Here is a 17,105-nt window from a genome sequence, read left to right as displayed (position 1 = left end):
ACATAAGTCCCCGGTCTAACAAAGAAAAACACATTTTTTTTGTCAAAATTCGTTTTTATTATTCAACATAGTTCCCTTTAAGAGCGATACAATGATTTTAACGACCTTCCATTTTTTTGATACCATTGTGGTAGTACTCCTTCGGTTTTGCCTCAAAATAGTCCTCAGTTTCGGCGATCACCTCTTCATTGCAGCCAAATTTTTTCCCTGCGAGCATCCTTTTGAGGTCTGAGAACAAGAAAAATCGCTGGGGGCCAGATGTGGAGAATACGGTGGATGGGGAAGCAATTCGAAGCCCAATTCATGAATTTTTGCCATCGTTCTCAATGTCTTGGTGGAACAACACTTTTTTCGACCACGATTTCGACCTTCAAACGCTCCAATAACACCATATAATAGTCACTGTTGATGGTTTTCCCTTCTCAAGATAATCGATAAAAATTATTCCATGCGTATTCCAAAAAACAGAGGCCATTACTTTGCCAGCGGACTTTTGAGTCTTTCCACGCTTCGGAGACGGTTCACCGGTCGCTGTCCACTCACCCGACTGTCGATTGGGCTCAGGAGTGTAGTGATGGAGCCATGTTTCATCCATTGTCACATATCGACGGAAAAACTCGGGTGTATTACGAGTTAACAGCTGCAAACACCGCTCAGAATCACCAACACGTTGTTGTTTTTGGTCAAATGTGAGCTCGCGCGGCACCCATTTTGCACAGAGCTTCCGCATATCCAAATATTGATGAATGATATGACCAACACGTTCCTTTGATATCTTTAAGGCCTCTGCTATCTCGATCAACTTCATTTTACGGTCATTCAAAATCATTTTGTGGATTTTTTTGATGTTTTCGTCGGTAACCACCTCATTCGGGCGTCCACTGCGTTCACCGTCCTCCGTGCTCATTTCACCACGCTTGAATTTTGCATACCAATCAATTATTGTTGATTTCCCTGGGGCAGAGTCTGGAAACCCATTCAGAAAACAGTAATTTATCAAAACACGAAATTCCTTTCTTTTTTTCCATTTTTTCACAATAACAAAAATTGCTTCACAAAAGACGCTCTATCTGACAAACTAATTGACTTACAGACGTCAAATTTTGACACGAATCATTTGAATGTTGGTACTATATCAAAACAAGTAAGGAAAGTCTAAAGTCGGGCGGGGCCGACTATATTATACCCTGCACCACTTTGTAGATCTAAATTTTCGATACCATATCACATCCGTCAAATGTGTTGGGTGTTATATATTTAAAGGTTTGTCCCAAATACATATATTTAAATAGCTCTCGATTTGGACAGAATTTGATAGACTTTTACAAAATCTATAGACTCAAAATTTAAATTGGCTAATACACTAGGGTGGAACATAATTTTAGTAAAAAAAATATGGGAAACATTTAAATCTGAAGCAATTTTAAGGAAACTTCGCAAAAGTTTATTTATGATTTATCGCTCGATATATATGTATTAGAAGTTTAGGAAAATTGGAGTCATTTTTACAACTTTTCGACTAAGCAGTGGCGATTTTACAAGGAAAATGTTGGTATTTTGACCATTTTTGTCGAAATCAGAAAAACATATATATGGGAGCTATATCTAAATCTGAACCGATGTCAACCAAATTTGGCACGCATAGCTACAATGCTAATTCTATTCCCTGTGCAAAATTTCAACTAAATCGGAGTTAAAAATTGCCCTCTGTGGTCATATGAGTGTAAATCGGGCGAAAGCTATATATGGGAGATATATCCAAATCTGAACCGATTTCAACCAAATTTGGCACGCATAGTCACTATGCTTATTCTACTCCCTATGCAAAATTTCAACTAAATCGGAGCAAAAAATTGGCCTCTGTGGGCAAATGAGTGTAAATCGGGCGAAAGCTATATATGGGAGCTATATCTAAATCTGAACCGATTTGGCTGATATTTTGCAAGTTTTTCGAGACTCATAAAATATTCGGATGTACGGAATTTGAGGAAGATCGGTTGATATACACGCCAATTATGACCAGATCGGTGAAAAATATATATGGCAGCTATATCTAAATCTGAACCGATTTTTTCCAAAATCAATAGGGATCGTCTTTGAGCCGAAACAGGACCCTATACCAAATTTTAGGACAATCGGACTAAAACTGCGAGCTGTACTTTGCACACAAAAATACACCAACAGACAGACAGACGGACATCGCTAAATCGACTCAGAATTTAATTCTAAGCCGATCCGTATACTAAAAGGTTGGTCTATGATTACACCGTCTGGGCGTTACATACAAATGCACAAACTTATTATACCCTGTACCACAGTAGTGGTGAAGGGTATAATAATATACATTTAATACTAGCGACGCCATCTATGTGTCAGACCGGGGACTTATCAGCCAACCTGTTAGATAATGGAGTATTGTTGATACGTCCATGGTCATCGACCGAAATGTTTGCGAGCCCACAAAAGGCCTGCACAAATGTATTTGACCGGCAAATATTTCTGTAGTATTTAGAGTGTGCGATTCAAGACATGAGCTCGACACATTCCAATACTCCCTATGCAAATCCAAAACTCCCCCAAAACAACAAAGAAAAACTTTCATCGATAGAATAAATACAACAACAACAAAGACTCGGGGCACGAAACCATGCTACCGTAACTTGAGAATTTCATGGATTTTTCTCCTTGCCTGGCTTAACTATGCTTTTATAATCTCTTCAGATTCTAACATTCTCCATCTCTCGCTTACTCACATCAATGATGCCAATTTAGCTACTTTATAGTTGGATTTAGCTACTTTTGATATTGAAATCTGGAAATCTAGCTATCATCAATTTAGTTTAGCCAATTTATTTCCATTAAGTTAAATTTTTGTTTAAAATGATAAAAATTACTTGCTTCAGTAAAAAAATCCTTAACTTAAAGCAGTTAGGAATAGTTCATTAACTAGAATAAGGCATGGAATTTTACTAATACTGTTTTCTTCGCTGGGTATAAGAATTTACTACTGAACAAGAACATTTTATTCACTGACAACAAAGTATTCGTAAAAATAAACAATATATGAACTAAAACCAAGTTTCCTCAAATTTAGTAAAATTTTTTACAAAATGATAATTCTGACTTCCTTTATTATAGAAAGCTTATCATACATACGAATAACACTTGGCATAGAAAAATATTTTAGTTCATTCGTACTAAGAAGTATTCAATCCTTTCAAAACTTAAGGAAACATACTTGTTAGAATATAGGAAATTTTCCTATATCTTTTTTGTCTACCTGTAATCGATATGTGTATGTGTGGGTTGTTTTTTAGTTGGAATCGCGTTGTTATGGTATACGGAGGGATTGTTAAAAAATAAGATAGTAAAATAATATAATAAATAAAAAATAAAATATATAAAATATTTGTTATTTTAAATTAGTGAGAAAAAATTATGTTCGTGATGGTTTATAAAGAAAGAAAACAGAATAACAACCCCTTCATTCGTCTTCATTTTGGAATCTTCAATTAACAGGTAACATTCAGTGACGCTAACCTTTTGTGAAAAAAATTGTTTATGATTTTTGTTATTTGCATATATTGAAATTGTAAAAGGAGGACAAACTCGTTACGCAGCAACCTATTAAAAGTGAAAGGTACAAGAAGAAGGAAAAATGCGTTTTACAGTTGATGACATTACATGGAAATTGGAAATAATGGAATAATAAACTAATATTTCAAGGCCAGTCGATGCTGTTGATCCTTAAAAAATATATTAAATATATTAATAAAACGTGTATTTTATTGAAGAAAACATTGCCTATATAAATAAACAAAATTGTATTTAAAAACGAAGGTAAGCAGTTCTAAGTTTGAAGTAAAAAGGTTTACCACAAATATCCAATGAATGACAAAAGTTCAATAAAATAATTCCATATATAAATTCAATTCAGTTAATTTTTTTTATTCTGTAGTATAAGGGTACATAAATATAGGAAAATTTTAACTAATATATGGAATGCATTCTACCTAATTTCTACGAAAATCACATTGTTCAAACAAATAAAAATGTCTTTGGTGCTATACGAAGTTCAATTTTCTTCACAATTAGTTCATTTTAACTTAAAGAAGGGGTCCCTTTTTTCTGGCTGTTCGCTTTCAAAAATGGGCTAGTTTGAGAGATATCACTGTTTAAAGATAGATCAAATTAACTTATTTTAAAATGTGAGGTAAAATACACAATAATATTTAATGAGAAATTTAACCCTCTAATGTCCAATCCCGCCTTTAGGCGGGCTTCACTAAATACGGAAGCTTTTAGTAAAACACACCTTAAGATAACAAAAAATGAATAAAATAAAAAGAAAACTTAGTTGAACCTGTTCAAGAGCCTTTGCAGCATATATTGAATTTTACCGTATACATTTTTCTTGATTAGTTTTTTTGCTTTTGTGTCGTTAACATTGAATATTTAATCAGCTGACAAAAAAATTGGGGCATTAACATAGGGTTGACATAAGCTACAAATATAAAAATCTTGCTAACGCCATTTACCATAGTACACTCAAATAAGAGTTGACCCCTTAGGAAAGAATATTTTGGTTAATTTTAGAAAAATTAAATTAATTTAGGTGTCATGCCGATTTCACAAAAATAAGTACGTTTTTTTCGACTAATTCAATTAAATTTTTATACCCTCCACCATAGGATGGGGGTATATTAACTTTGTCGTTCCGTTTGTAACACATCGAAATATTGCTCTAAGACCCCATAAAGTATATATATTCTGGGTCGTGGTGAAATTCTGAGTCGATCTAAGCATGTCCGTCCGTCCGTCCGTCTGTCCTTCTGTCCGGCTGTCCGTCCGTCTGTGGAAATCACGCTAACTTCCGAACGAAACAAGCTATCGACTTGAAACATGGCACAAGTAGTTGTTATTGATGTAGGTCGGATGGTATTGAAAATGGGCCATATCGGACCACGTTTACGTATAGCCCCCATATAAACCGATCCCCAAATTTGGCTTGGGGAGCCTCCCGGAGCAGCAAAATTCATCCGATCCGATTGAAATTTGGTACCTGATGTTAGTATACGGCCTCTAACAACCATGCAAAAATTGGTCCATATCGGTCCATAATTATATATAGCTCCCATATAAACCGATCCCCAGATTTGACCACCGGAGCCTCTTGGAGGAGCAAAATTCATCCGATCCGGTTGAAATTTAGTACGTGGTCTTAGTATACGGTTTTTAACAACCATGCAAAAATTGGTCCATATCGGTCCATAATTATATATAGCCCCCATATAAACCGATCCCCAGATTTGACCTCCGGAGCCTCTTGGAGGGGCAAAATTCATCCGATCCGGTTGAAATTTGGTACCTGATGTTAGTATATGGCCTCTAACAACCATGCAAAAATTGGTCCATATCGGTCCATAATTATATATAGCTCCCATATAAACCGATCCCCAGATTTGACCACCGGAGCCTCTTGGAGGAGCAAAATTCATCCGATCCGGTTGAAATTTAGTACGTGGTCTTAGTATACGGTTTTTAACAACCATGCAAAAATTGGTCCATATCGGTCCATAATTTTATATAGCCCCCATATAAACCGATCCCCAGATTTGACCTCCGGAGCCTCTTGGAGGGGCAAAATTCATCCGATCCGGTTGAAATTTGGTACCTGATGTTAGTTTACGGCCTCTAATAACCATGCAAAAATTGGTCCATATCGGTCCATAATTATATATAGCCCCCATGTAAACCTATCCCCAGATTTGACCTCCGGAGCCTCTTGGAAGAGCAAAATTCATCCGATCCAGTTGAAATTTGGTACATGGTGTTAGTATATGGTCTCTAACAACCATGCAAAAATTGGTCCATATCGGTCCATAATTATATATAGTTCCCATATAAACCGTCCCCAGATTTGACGTCCGGAACCTCTTGGAGGAGCAAAAGTCTTCCGATACGGTTGAAATTTGGTACATTTTGTCAATATATGGCCTCAAACAGCCATGTAAAAATTGGTCCATATCGGTCTTTAGTTATATATAGCCGATGACTTATTACACAAAAATTGGTCCATATCGCCAAAAATAATCTACCAAAACTTTATTTCCATAGAAAATTTTGTCAAATTTTATTACTATAGAAAGTTTTGTCAAAATTTCATTTCTATAGAAAGTTTTGTCAAAAGTTTATTTCTATACAAATGTTTGTCAAAATTTTATTTCCATAGAAAATTTTGTCAAAATTTTATTTCTATAGAAAATTTTGTCAAGGTTTCATTTCTATAGAAAATTTTGTCAAAATTTTATTTCTATAGAAAATTTTGTCAAACTAGATTATATACGTATTTGATCGGCCTTTTTTTGTTTAATATATACCCCGTATGGGCTAACTTACAATTTAGAAGACAGTGTTAAAAAGTTTTACGATACCTTGCCATCGGCAAGTGTTATCGCAACCCAAGTAATTCGATTGTGGATGACAGCCTTTAGTAGAAGTTCCTACGCAATCCATGGTGGAGGGTACATAAGATTCGGCCTGGCCGAACTTACGGCCGTATATACTTGTTTTATATTATTTTTATTATTATTATTTTTTCACTTGTTAAAAAAAATATTGTAGTTTGAGGGAAAAGTGCAAAAATATCTTTAGTGCCATACGAAGTTCGGATCATTGGTAAAAATTAAAAAAAGTATTAAAATCAAGGAATCTTTTTCAAAACATAATAATTCTATGAATTTAAATAAAATTGAGTTGGCTTTAGTGCCATATGAGTTTCAAATTTTTAATGTAGTTTTAATTAGCACTATTACAAATATTTTGGAGTTATGTTAGTCTTAATAATTTATCACTGGATTCCATGGATAACAGTTTTTTTTTTTTTTTTGAAAAAAAAACCGATTCCAATTTATCGCTTCCCATCTTCGTCTCGTGTCAACAACGCCAAATATGATCTAATAAATTAGTTTCGCAAAAGATGTTAGTGCAAACTGCACAACAATCAGAGAGATGGAGGTCCATTAAAGGAAGATTGACGATGAATGCTAAAGTAAATTGCAAAACACAAACATTTTTGCCCAGAATATATATGTGTGTGCTGATGGCAATTAACCTTGAACTCGTAAAAAAAAACACCCAGAGAGAGGGAATATGAATAACAACAACAACACAAAGCAAAATATGCTCCTAAAGATATTTTTATTATTACTGTTTTGTTTTTTGTTTTGTTAAGCAAAACAAATGATTAAGACATTGAAATTAGAAATATGTATTTATAAGAAACACTTGAAGAAGCATTTATTTTTTGTTTTATTCTTAATTTGCAATAAAATAATTGATCGTTGTATTGGAGGAAGAGGAAGAACGAACGAAAAGACAATGATGAGTGTAGAGTATAAATATTTTCTTAAACGCATTAAATGAACAGTGTTGCCACATTCAATTTTGTCTATGTTCTGGGAAGAGAGATACTCTTAGAGGGGTTTTAGACGATGCAATTGGTTGCGTGCAATTTTTTGTATTCTCTTTTAAAGTTGCTTCTTAAAAACTTCAGCATTTATACGTTGAAATTTTTCATGCAATCGCTTGAAATTTCAAGTTTCAGAAATGTCAAAAAATTGCAAGAGGAACGGAAAACATGAAATTTTTTCTACCCCCTTTGCTTCTCTACCCCGTTTGCCAACAAACAAGAATTGCGTGCAATTATTGCATGCAATTATTGCATCGTCTAAATCCCTTCTTAGTGTGTAAAAATAACCATGGCGATAGGCTGTTAATGAACAAATATAATAGGCTTAAGGTGAGTATTAAGTTCGAGTTTAAGATGGGTATTAAGTTCGAGTTTAGCCGCTAAAATCGCTAAAGTGAAAACTAAATCAGTAAAAAAAGGCATACAAATTATACATATTTGTTGCAAATTTTATTATAACTTGATGGGGGAATAGCCCAAAGCAAATATTCACAAAGTTTGTATTCCTTAAAGTGGATTAATTAAGAAAAGTAATCGTGAAAAAATGAAGATTTTAGCGGCTAAACTCGAACTTATTACCCACCTTTAGCCGCTAAAATCGTCATTTTTTCACGATTACTTTTCTTTAATAATCCATTTTAATGAATACAAACTTTGTGAAAATTTGCTTTGGGATATTCCCCATCAAGTTATAATGAAACCTGAAACAAATATGTATAATTTTATACCTTTTTTTACTGATTTACTTTTCACTTTAGTGAAAATTAGCGGCTAAACTCGAACTTAATACTCACCCTTATAGGGAAGTATCCTTTCTTCTTGTTTTTCAATTGTTTTTTATATCAATACGAGGGTTGCCTTTTATATTTCTTGATTAGAGAGCTAAAACAAATACTAATCATCGCGAAAAATTGCTTTATTGTTTTTCAAAATATTCCCTTTTAAGATCTATACATTTTTTAAAGAAATAAAACTTTGACAATATTTTCTATAGAAAAAAAATTAAGAAAATTTTCTATAGAAATAAAATTTTGACAAAATTTGCTATAGAAATAAAATGTTGACAAAATTTTCTATAGGAATAAAATTTGGCAAAATTTTCTACAGAAATAAAATTTTGACAAAATTTTCTATAGGAAAAAAATTTTGACAAAATGTTCTATAGAAATAAAATTTTGACAAAAATTTGTAAAGAAATAAAATTTTGACAAAATTTTCTATAGAAATAAAATGTTGACAAAATTTTCTATAGAAATAAAATTTTGACAAAATTTTCTATAGAAATAAAATTTTGACAAAATTTTCTATAGAAATAAAATTTTGACAAAATTTTCTATAGAAGTAAAATTTTGACAAAATTTTCTATAGAACTAAAATTTTGACAAAAATTTGTAAAGAAATAAAGTTTTGACAAAATTTTCTATAGAAATAAAATGTTGACAAAATTTTCTATAGAAATAAAATTTTGACAAAATTTTCAATAGAAATAAAATTTTGACGAAATTTTCTATAGAAATAAAATTTTGACGAAATTTTCTATAGAAATAAAATTTTGACAAAATTTTCTATAGAAAAAAAAATTTGACAAAATTTTCTATAGAAATAAAATTTTGACAAAATTTTCTAAAGAAATAAAATTTAGAGAAAATTTTCTAAAGAAATAAAATTTTGAGAAAATTTTCTATAGAAATAAAATTTTGCGAAAATTTTCTATAGAAATAAAATGTTGACAAAATTTTCTATAGAAATAAAATTTTGAGAAAATTTTCTAAAGAAATAAAATTTTTACAAAAATTTCTATAGAAATAAAATTTTGACAAAAATTTCTCTAAAAACAAAATTTTCTATAAAAATCAAATTTTTCTATAAAAATAGTTAAAACTTCGAAAACGTTTAAATTAAGGGATATTTATACACCGAAATAAATTGTCGCAATTAGGAAATAAAAAAAGTAAAATAATTAATAAACTTCTACAATAAAATAATAAATCATTTCTAGTTTTCATTTTCATGTACATTAATTACATACGATTTTTTAGATTTCTTAAAACAATTAATCTGGCAACCACATGGGTTGCCATAACCACCATCGTCATCGTTGTCGTTTTCGAAGAATGAAATGCACATGAAACAAGCGAATGAAAACCAAAATAATTATTTTTCAGTTTTTGAAAACATGTATTGCTTGCTTGCTGTCTGTTTGTTTTGTGTATCTACACATGTTTTTGATATAAAAATTAAAAAAAAATGCCCCACACCAAATATGCGGGATGCCAATGGGGTTAACATTCTTAGAATTATTTAAAACAAAATTAATAAATTCTTATAAATCCATAATAAATAGGTTTAACAAACCGCATGGCAAAGAGAGTAACAGAGGAGATAAGGTAGACCCTTGGTGTTGTGAGCTCATTTTGTGCCATTGTTTGAGAAGGCCAATAACTTTTCACTCACACTGGGGAGAATACACAAAAAAAAAAAACAAAAAACAAAACCGGTTACATTTTGTGTGACGAACACCACCTCCCTTTTGCTTACCTTAAAAATTAACTGGAATTTTTCGCAGACCGTTAAATGTTCCACATAGTTTTGTTGAAATCATACTAAACTCTTGTAGATACTATATCATTTTCATTATTCAATGTCTTTTGTGTATCATTTTTATTTTCTGTAGACACAGTTTATTCCATACAAAGAATGAACGTATGGATCCCATAAATATTTTGATAAAATTTGCGCCAATACACTCGATGATTGGTAGATGCATTGTAAGGGTTTTTTTTTCTTTAGAAAAATTTTTTAAAACAAAATAAAAATTCAACACTTTTCTTTTGGAAAACTCTTAGTTGTTCTTACCATAAAACGATAAATCCATAGGTACTGCGTCAAATTAAAGTATGTAAATAAGAATTGAAATGATCATTTTTCTCTTTTTTTTAAATAGAAATTTTCTTAAAATCGCGTAAAGATGATTTGTAGATTTTGAAAAGTTTCTTTATAAAATTAAATTAGCAATTAAAATTATGTCGTGGACATATCATCATCATTTACCGGCACCATAGAACACTGTATAAGTAAATATTCGTATATGAATGCCATCTATATGTGAATGAGTTTATATTAAAAAAATTAGTGATATAATCCTCCAAAGAAATTCACACTCCTTCATACTTGGTATATTTCGGCTTATTGTGATAAACATGCTCAATCACCATATAATCCAACTCTCTCAGCAAGAAGTTCTTTATTCCTGCAAACAGTTCTTTGTGTCTAATCTTTTATGTCTCATGAGAGTCACAGTCACCTCTGAAGTTTTTTTTTTATGTGCAAATAGAGTGGCAGACTCTCATCAGTACATCTAAAGCAACAGTGGCTGTGGACCTCAAAGCGATTGCCGCTTTATATATTAGTGCCGTTAACATAAATTAATTTGATCTATCTTTCTAATACTATAGTGATATATATATAGTTAACTCACAAATACAACGATAATGTTGTTCATCTCACTACTGTTCTCACAATGAGAGATATCTCATTTTATTGGCATGTTATTCTCATTAAAATAGCGGTTCGTGTTTGTTTTGCATAGCATAGCTACCTATTGTACACGCCATAACATTGTTGGTTTTTGAATTATGTTAGTAACATAGGCATCTCTTGTGATAGATTTGACTCAAACCACCACACTTAATGTTAAAAACTCAGTGCTTAGCTTGGTGTATTTGTAAAGTTCATTCATGTGCTTGCAAGTAAACAAAAAGAAAAGCGGAAAACCACGTTTGTAAATTTAGTAAGTAAATAAATAAATATGAAAGAAAATAAATCCATATGAATGAATATTCGTTTTAGTGACACCTATATGTAAAAAAATGAGTTACATACGAATGAACATTTGCTTAAATCCTCCATTTGATTATATCAATAGAAATTGTCATAAATTGGGCAAACGTGAAGAGATAGAAAAGCCAAATTTTAACCAAAAATACATTGAAACGATAGATTTCGATTTGTATAAAAACCAGCAGCTATGCTTTACGAAATAGAGAAAAATGTGTACATTATATCCAAATGGAAAAGCATGGATTTATATAATATATATTTTTATATTTTAGACCTCTATCCGATAATAAAACCGGATATTGCAAAATGTTTTTTAAATAGCCAATATATGGCCTACAAAAAAGTTGAGGCACTGCTTCTAGAGAGAAATGCGTCCAGTGTGGTCAAACGGAAAAAGATGGGCATCCAGATATATGTGTAAGAGATAGATGTTTTGATCCTCCACCCAAAAAACATCGTAATTTTGGTCTTATACCTTATATTTTTCATTCAGAGTCGATCTAGCCGTGTCCAAGCAAACATCACATATTTTTATGTACTCTATTTTGGTTCAATTTCAACAATAAGTAATCATTCCATATTTACTTCGTGTCCATCAAATGTGCAAACGCACACATCATGTAACTGCAAATAATAATAAATTATACCGTATAGCAAAATGCAGAACAAACACAGGTACATTTTTTAATTACACTTCTCTTTTTTGTGTTCACATTAAAGCATGTGCCACTTCTGAATAAATAAATTAACACAAAACACAGTAATTCCGTATTCTCCGTCTATTCCAAGTAACAATCAATACACGATAGACGCGCAAAATGAAAATCGTGTGTACCTGCTCAATGTTTTTATAAAATTCTTTTCGCTGTAAAAAAGTTAAAAAAACATTAAATGGTCACGAAAATATTGTACATGGTCTGTATGGCTATGTAATAGTTTTAGGCATGTCTATACGTAATCTATAAAAATACGTTTTTTCTTGCAAACAAGTAAAAAAATTGAATGGTCAGGTACATGATTTTCCCGACAATGTAATGGTCTCAAATTCTATCATTTAAATAATAGAGCATGTTTGCGGCATTTGAGAAGCATTGAAATGCTTATTGCCAGCATACATTTTTCTCTGCTCGAAAATTGTTTTTACAAGGACAAAATACATGGGTTTCGCGACAATTACATGCTCTAGATACGCATTAAATGGATGCGGAAAACATGTTCAAACATGTTTTTCTGTTCGTGTATATATAAACCGATTTCGAGATTTCATTTATGGAAACCTTCTGGTGTCGTATACAAAAAAAAAAACATTGCATAAAAATGTGAAAAATAATGCTTCTTGTAGCAGCACCCACACCCACAAAGAAGACTATCTTGAATTATATACAATCATGTTACTTGTTTAAAATAGTAAATTTAATCAAGATTAATTCGAAAATTAACTTCATAAAATTATATCTAATTATAAATAGCTATTTTCTGATATATATTTTTTTGATATAGCTAGGTTTTCTTCTCAATAATTGGCAACACTGGTTATCCTAGTGTTTGTGAGAAAATTGATTATCTCACAGTGTGGAGAGAACAATAACAGTAACATTAAAAGTTAAAAGTTAAAAGGTTATACAAAGCTTAACATGAAATGTAAAACAGGATACATTTGCATACCGTTATTTTATGGAAGAAGAATGGATTCGGAAAACTAGAGTACGTTTACAATGTTTTTTCTTTTTTCATTGGAGTCAATAAACGAATATTTTTACACAAAAAAATTTCATTCTATTGTTAGCACTTCGTGTCATTTACCTTGTGGTTTAAATATCGTTTCCTTATCAATATCATAACTGCATAATTGTTGCAATCTATGGCCATAGATTTGTTTTTAATAATTTCCTATACACTCAGTTATATAAATATCTTTTGTTGTTGTTGTTAAATTTAATGTTTTAAAGGTCATGGCAGTATTTATTGACATTGGAACACACACACACACACAAGTCAGTGCACATAGCACAGAAGAAACAAACAAAAAAAACGCAAATGATTTAATAATAATAAAAAAATACTTGACAACAATGGAAGTGTACGAAAATCATAGCTATGGAGGCGACAGCATCAACTTAAGCAGCGCGCAGCAAGTACGTGGAAATATTAAGAAACAAAAAAACATTCAATGCATGAATTGTATATACAAAAGTAAAGAAGAGAACGGAGATGTTAAAAAATGAAGAGCAGAAACATTATATTTTAATACATGGGTGGTTCGACCGAGTACTTAGTCTGCAAAAAAGGAAGTTTCCGGAAAATTACCCCATGTGTATGGGATTAGGTCACTGTAAACTTTTTTGACTTTTTTCTATTCATATATAGCTCTCTCTTTCACACGATCTCAAACATGAAGGTTTGTTACTTCTTATCAGAAAATGAATCCACCGAGTCGTTTAGTATCAGCCGCCGCCGATATAAATGGGTCGACTTCATTCTCTTCTTCTTCTTATATGAATTACGTCTCTCAAAATGAAAAATTTCCAAGCCAATTAACTTTATTTCAGTTTATGAAAATTCATTGATTGTAATTAGGAATTTTTCTTAATGTAAGAAAATTTTCTTAATCTTTGATTACTCTAACGATGAACTCAAAATAATTGTGTTTCCTTCACATTAATTCATTTCTATCAAGTTGCAACTCATTTGTAATATATTTTATTTAAAATTGTCTAAAATAAATTTAATTGTTTTCATGGTTTGTAAAGGTCAGATCGGATACAAAAAGGGTTAAACCTTTCTATACGCTTCCTCTACGACATGTGGTACGAGAAACAAAAATACGAGTTGATGTATGACTGTAATGTCAAGAGTAGCCGTCATCACAGAGTTATATTACTAACAAAATGTCAATATCCGAAAACAATGAGCCAACAAACAACAGAACAGTTATTGCAGTGAGAATATAACATAATGAGAGATACATATCTCTCAATGTGAGAGTAATTGTGAGATGATACAGGAATTTATCATTGTGTTTCTGAGAGAGAACAATGATAGTAACATTTAAAATAGATCAACATATGTTAATGCCAGGAATAACTTACATAGTAGAACAGTATAAATATGGCAAATCAATTAACAGTGTTGTTGTTTGCTTTGTTTAGGTGTCCTTGCCAAACGAAAAAACATAGTTTGTGTCTCGGCTAGTTGAATTTGCTTATCATTTTTATTATAAACAGTTTTTTTCAATTTAATTAAAGTGCGACTTTTTCCCCATCTTTTTCATTACAGTGACATGTGGGTCTACATCATCTAATGACGCATCGTCAATTTCAAGTTAATCGTTAAGGTACGTATCTTCATTCGATTTTGATATTGAATGAAAATTTTGTATTTGAGGAAATATCTATACATAAATCTTATAAACTTTGTTTTTTAAATGACATATTTTTTGTTGTAGGTTGGATTTTTTTTGTATAATTGGAACCAATTAAAATCCCATAAATTATTTTACAACGAACTATAAATTTGTTGTTATTTTTTCACAGAAACTATTAACTTCAGTCTAATTAATTTCCCTTGGCTATAGCCAATCACAATAAGTTTCGTTCGAATATTTAATTCAAATGCAATTTCTGACACGTTTCTCTCGAACATAGACGTTTGCAATGAATTCTTGTGTATGTACTAATAGAAAAAAACTAACTAGACTAGCAAAAAAGCCCTTTAAAAAATTATAATATACTGGATGACCAAGCAATGAGGGAAACATAAATCAAACAAATTACGGTAATAATACGTGGCCAAAATCTTTATAGAAACTGTTAATTGCAAAAATCTATAGAAAATTTTGTTAAAGTTTTATTTCTATAGAAAATTTTCTCAAAATTTTATTTCTTTTAATTTTTTTTTTTCAAAATTTCATTTCTATAGAAAATTTTGTCAAAATCTTATTTCTGTATAAAATGTTCTCAAAATTTTATTTCTTTCTCAAAATTTTATTTTCATAGAAAATTTTGTCAAAATTTTATTTTTATAATATGGAAAATTTTGTCCACATTTTATTTTTATAATATAAAAAATTTTGTCAAAATTTTATTTTTTTAAGATGGAAAATTTTGTCCACATTTTATTTCTATAGAAAATTTTGTCAAAATTTTATTTCAATAGAAAATTTTCTCAAAATTTTATTTCTAGGGAAAATGTTGTCAAAATTTCATTTCTACGGAAAATGTTGTCAAAATGTTATTTCTGCAGAATATTTTGTCAAAATTTTATTTTTATAATATGGAAAATGTTGTCCACATATTATTTCTATAAAATATTTTGTCAAAATTTTATTTCTATAGAAAATTTTGTCAAAATGTTATTTCTGTAAAAAAAATTCAACAAAATTTTATTTCTATAGAAAATTTTGACAAAATTTTATTTCTATAGAAAATTTTGTCAAAATTTTATTTTCATAGAAAATGTTGCCAAAAATTTATTTTCTGTAAAAAATTTCAACAAAATTTTTTTTCTATAGAAAATTTTGTCAAAATTTTATTTCTATAGAAAATTTTGTCAAAATTTAATTTCTATAGAAAATTTTGTCAAAATGTTATTTCTGCAGAAAATTTTGTCAAAATTTTATTTTTATAATATGGAAAATGTTGTCCACATATTATTTCTATAAAATATTTTGTCAAAATTTTATTTCTATAGAAAATTTTGTCAAAATTTTATTTCTGTAAAAAATTTCAACAACATTTTATTTCTATAGAAAATTTTGTCAAAATTTTATTTCTATAGAAAATTTTGTCAAAATTTTATTTCTATAGAAAATTTTGGCAAAATTTTATTTCTATAGAAAATTTTGTCAAAAATTTATTTCTATAGAAAATTTTGTCAAAATTTTATTTCTATGGAAAATTTTGTCAAAATTTTATTTCTATAGAAAATTTTGTCAAAGATTTATTTTCATAGAAAATTTTTTCAAAATTTCATTTCTATAGAAAATTTTGTCAAAATGTTATTTTTGCAGAAAATTTTGTCAAAATTTTATTTTTATAATATGGAAAATGTTGTCCACATATTATTTCTATAAAATATTTTGTCAAAATTTTATTTCTATAGAAAACTTTGTCAAAATGTTATTTCTATAGAAAATTTTGTCAAAATTTTATTTCTGTAAAAAATTTAAACAAAATTTTATTTCTATAGGAAATTTTGTCAAAAATTTATTTCTATAGAAAATTTTGTTCAAATTTTATTTCTATAGAAAATTTTGTCAAAATTTTATTTCTATAGAAAATTTTGTCAAAATTTTATTTCTATAGAAAATTTTGTCAAAATTTTATTTCTATAGAAAATTTTATTTCTGTAGAATTTTGCCAAAATTTGTTGTCTAGAAAATTTTCGCAAAATTTTATTTCTACGGAAAATGTTGTCAAAATTTCATTTCTATAGAAAATTTTGTTAAAATGTTATTTCTACAGAAAATTTTGTCAAAATGTTATTTCTGTAGAAAATTTTGTCAAAATTGTATTTCTTTACAAAATTTTGTCAAAATATTATTTCTATAGGAAAATTTTGGCAAAATTTTATTTCTATAGAAAATATTGGCAAAATTTTATTTCTATAGAAAATTTTGTCAAAATTTTATTTCTATAAAAATTTTGTAAAAATTTTTTTTCTATTGAAAATTTTGTAAAAATTTTATTTCTATAGAAAATTTTTTCAAAATTTTATTTTATAGAAAATTTTATTTTCGTAGAAAATTTTGTCAAAATTTTATTTTTATAATATAGAAAATTTTGTCCACAATTTA

At 29.7% G+C, this 17,105-nt stretch overlaps 1 protein-coding gene across 1 annotated transcript in view; it reads left to right on the top strand.

Moving 5' to 3' along the window:
• Positions 1–17,105, top strand: part of LOC142236849 (uncharacterized) — a 68,684-nt gene that overhangs the window by 17,730 nt on the left and 33,849 nt on the right. The window contains exon 2 of the mRNA XM_075308131.1: positions 14,588–14,645. The gene's annotated coding sequence lies outside the window, so the exon portion shown is untranslated. The remainder of the gene's footprint in view (positions 1–14,587; positions 14,646–17,105) is intronic.

The sequence above is a fragment of the Haematobia irritans genome, chromosome 4 (genome assembly GCF_050003625.1).
Source record: "Haematobia irritans isolate KBUSLIRL chromosome 4, ASM5000362v1, whole genome shotgun sequence".
Taxonomy (NCBI): Eukaryota; Metazoa; Arthropoda; class Insecta; order Diptera; family Muscidae; genus Haematobia; species Haematobia irritans.
This window is presented reverse-complemented; position numbering and strand designations above follow the sequence as displayed.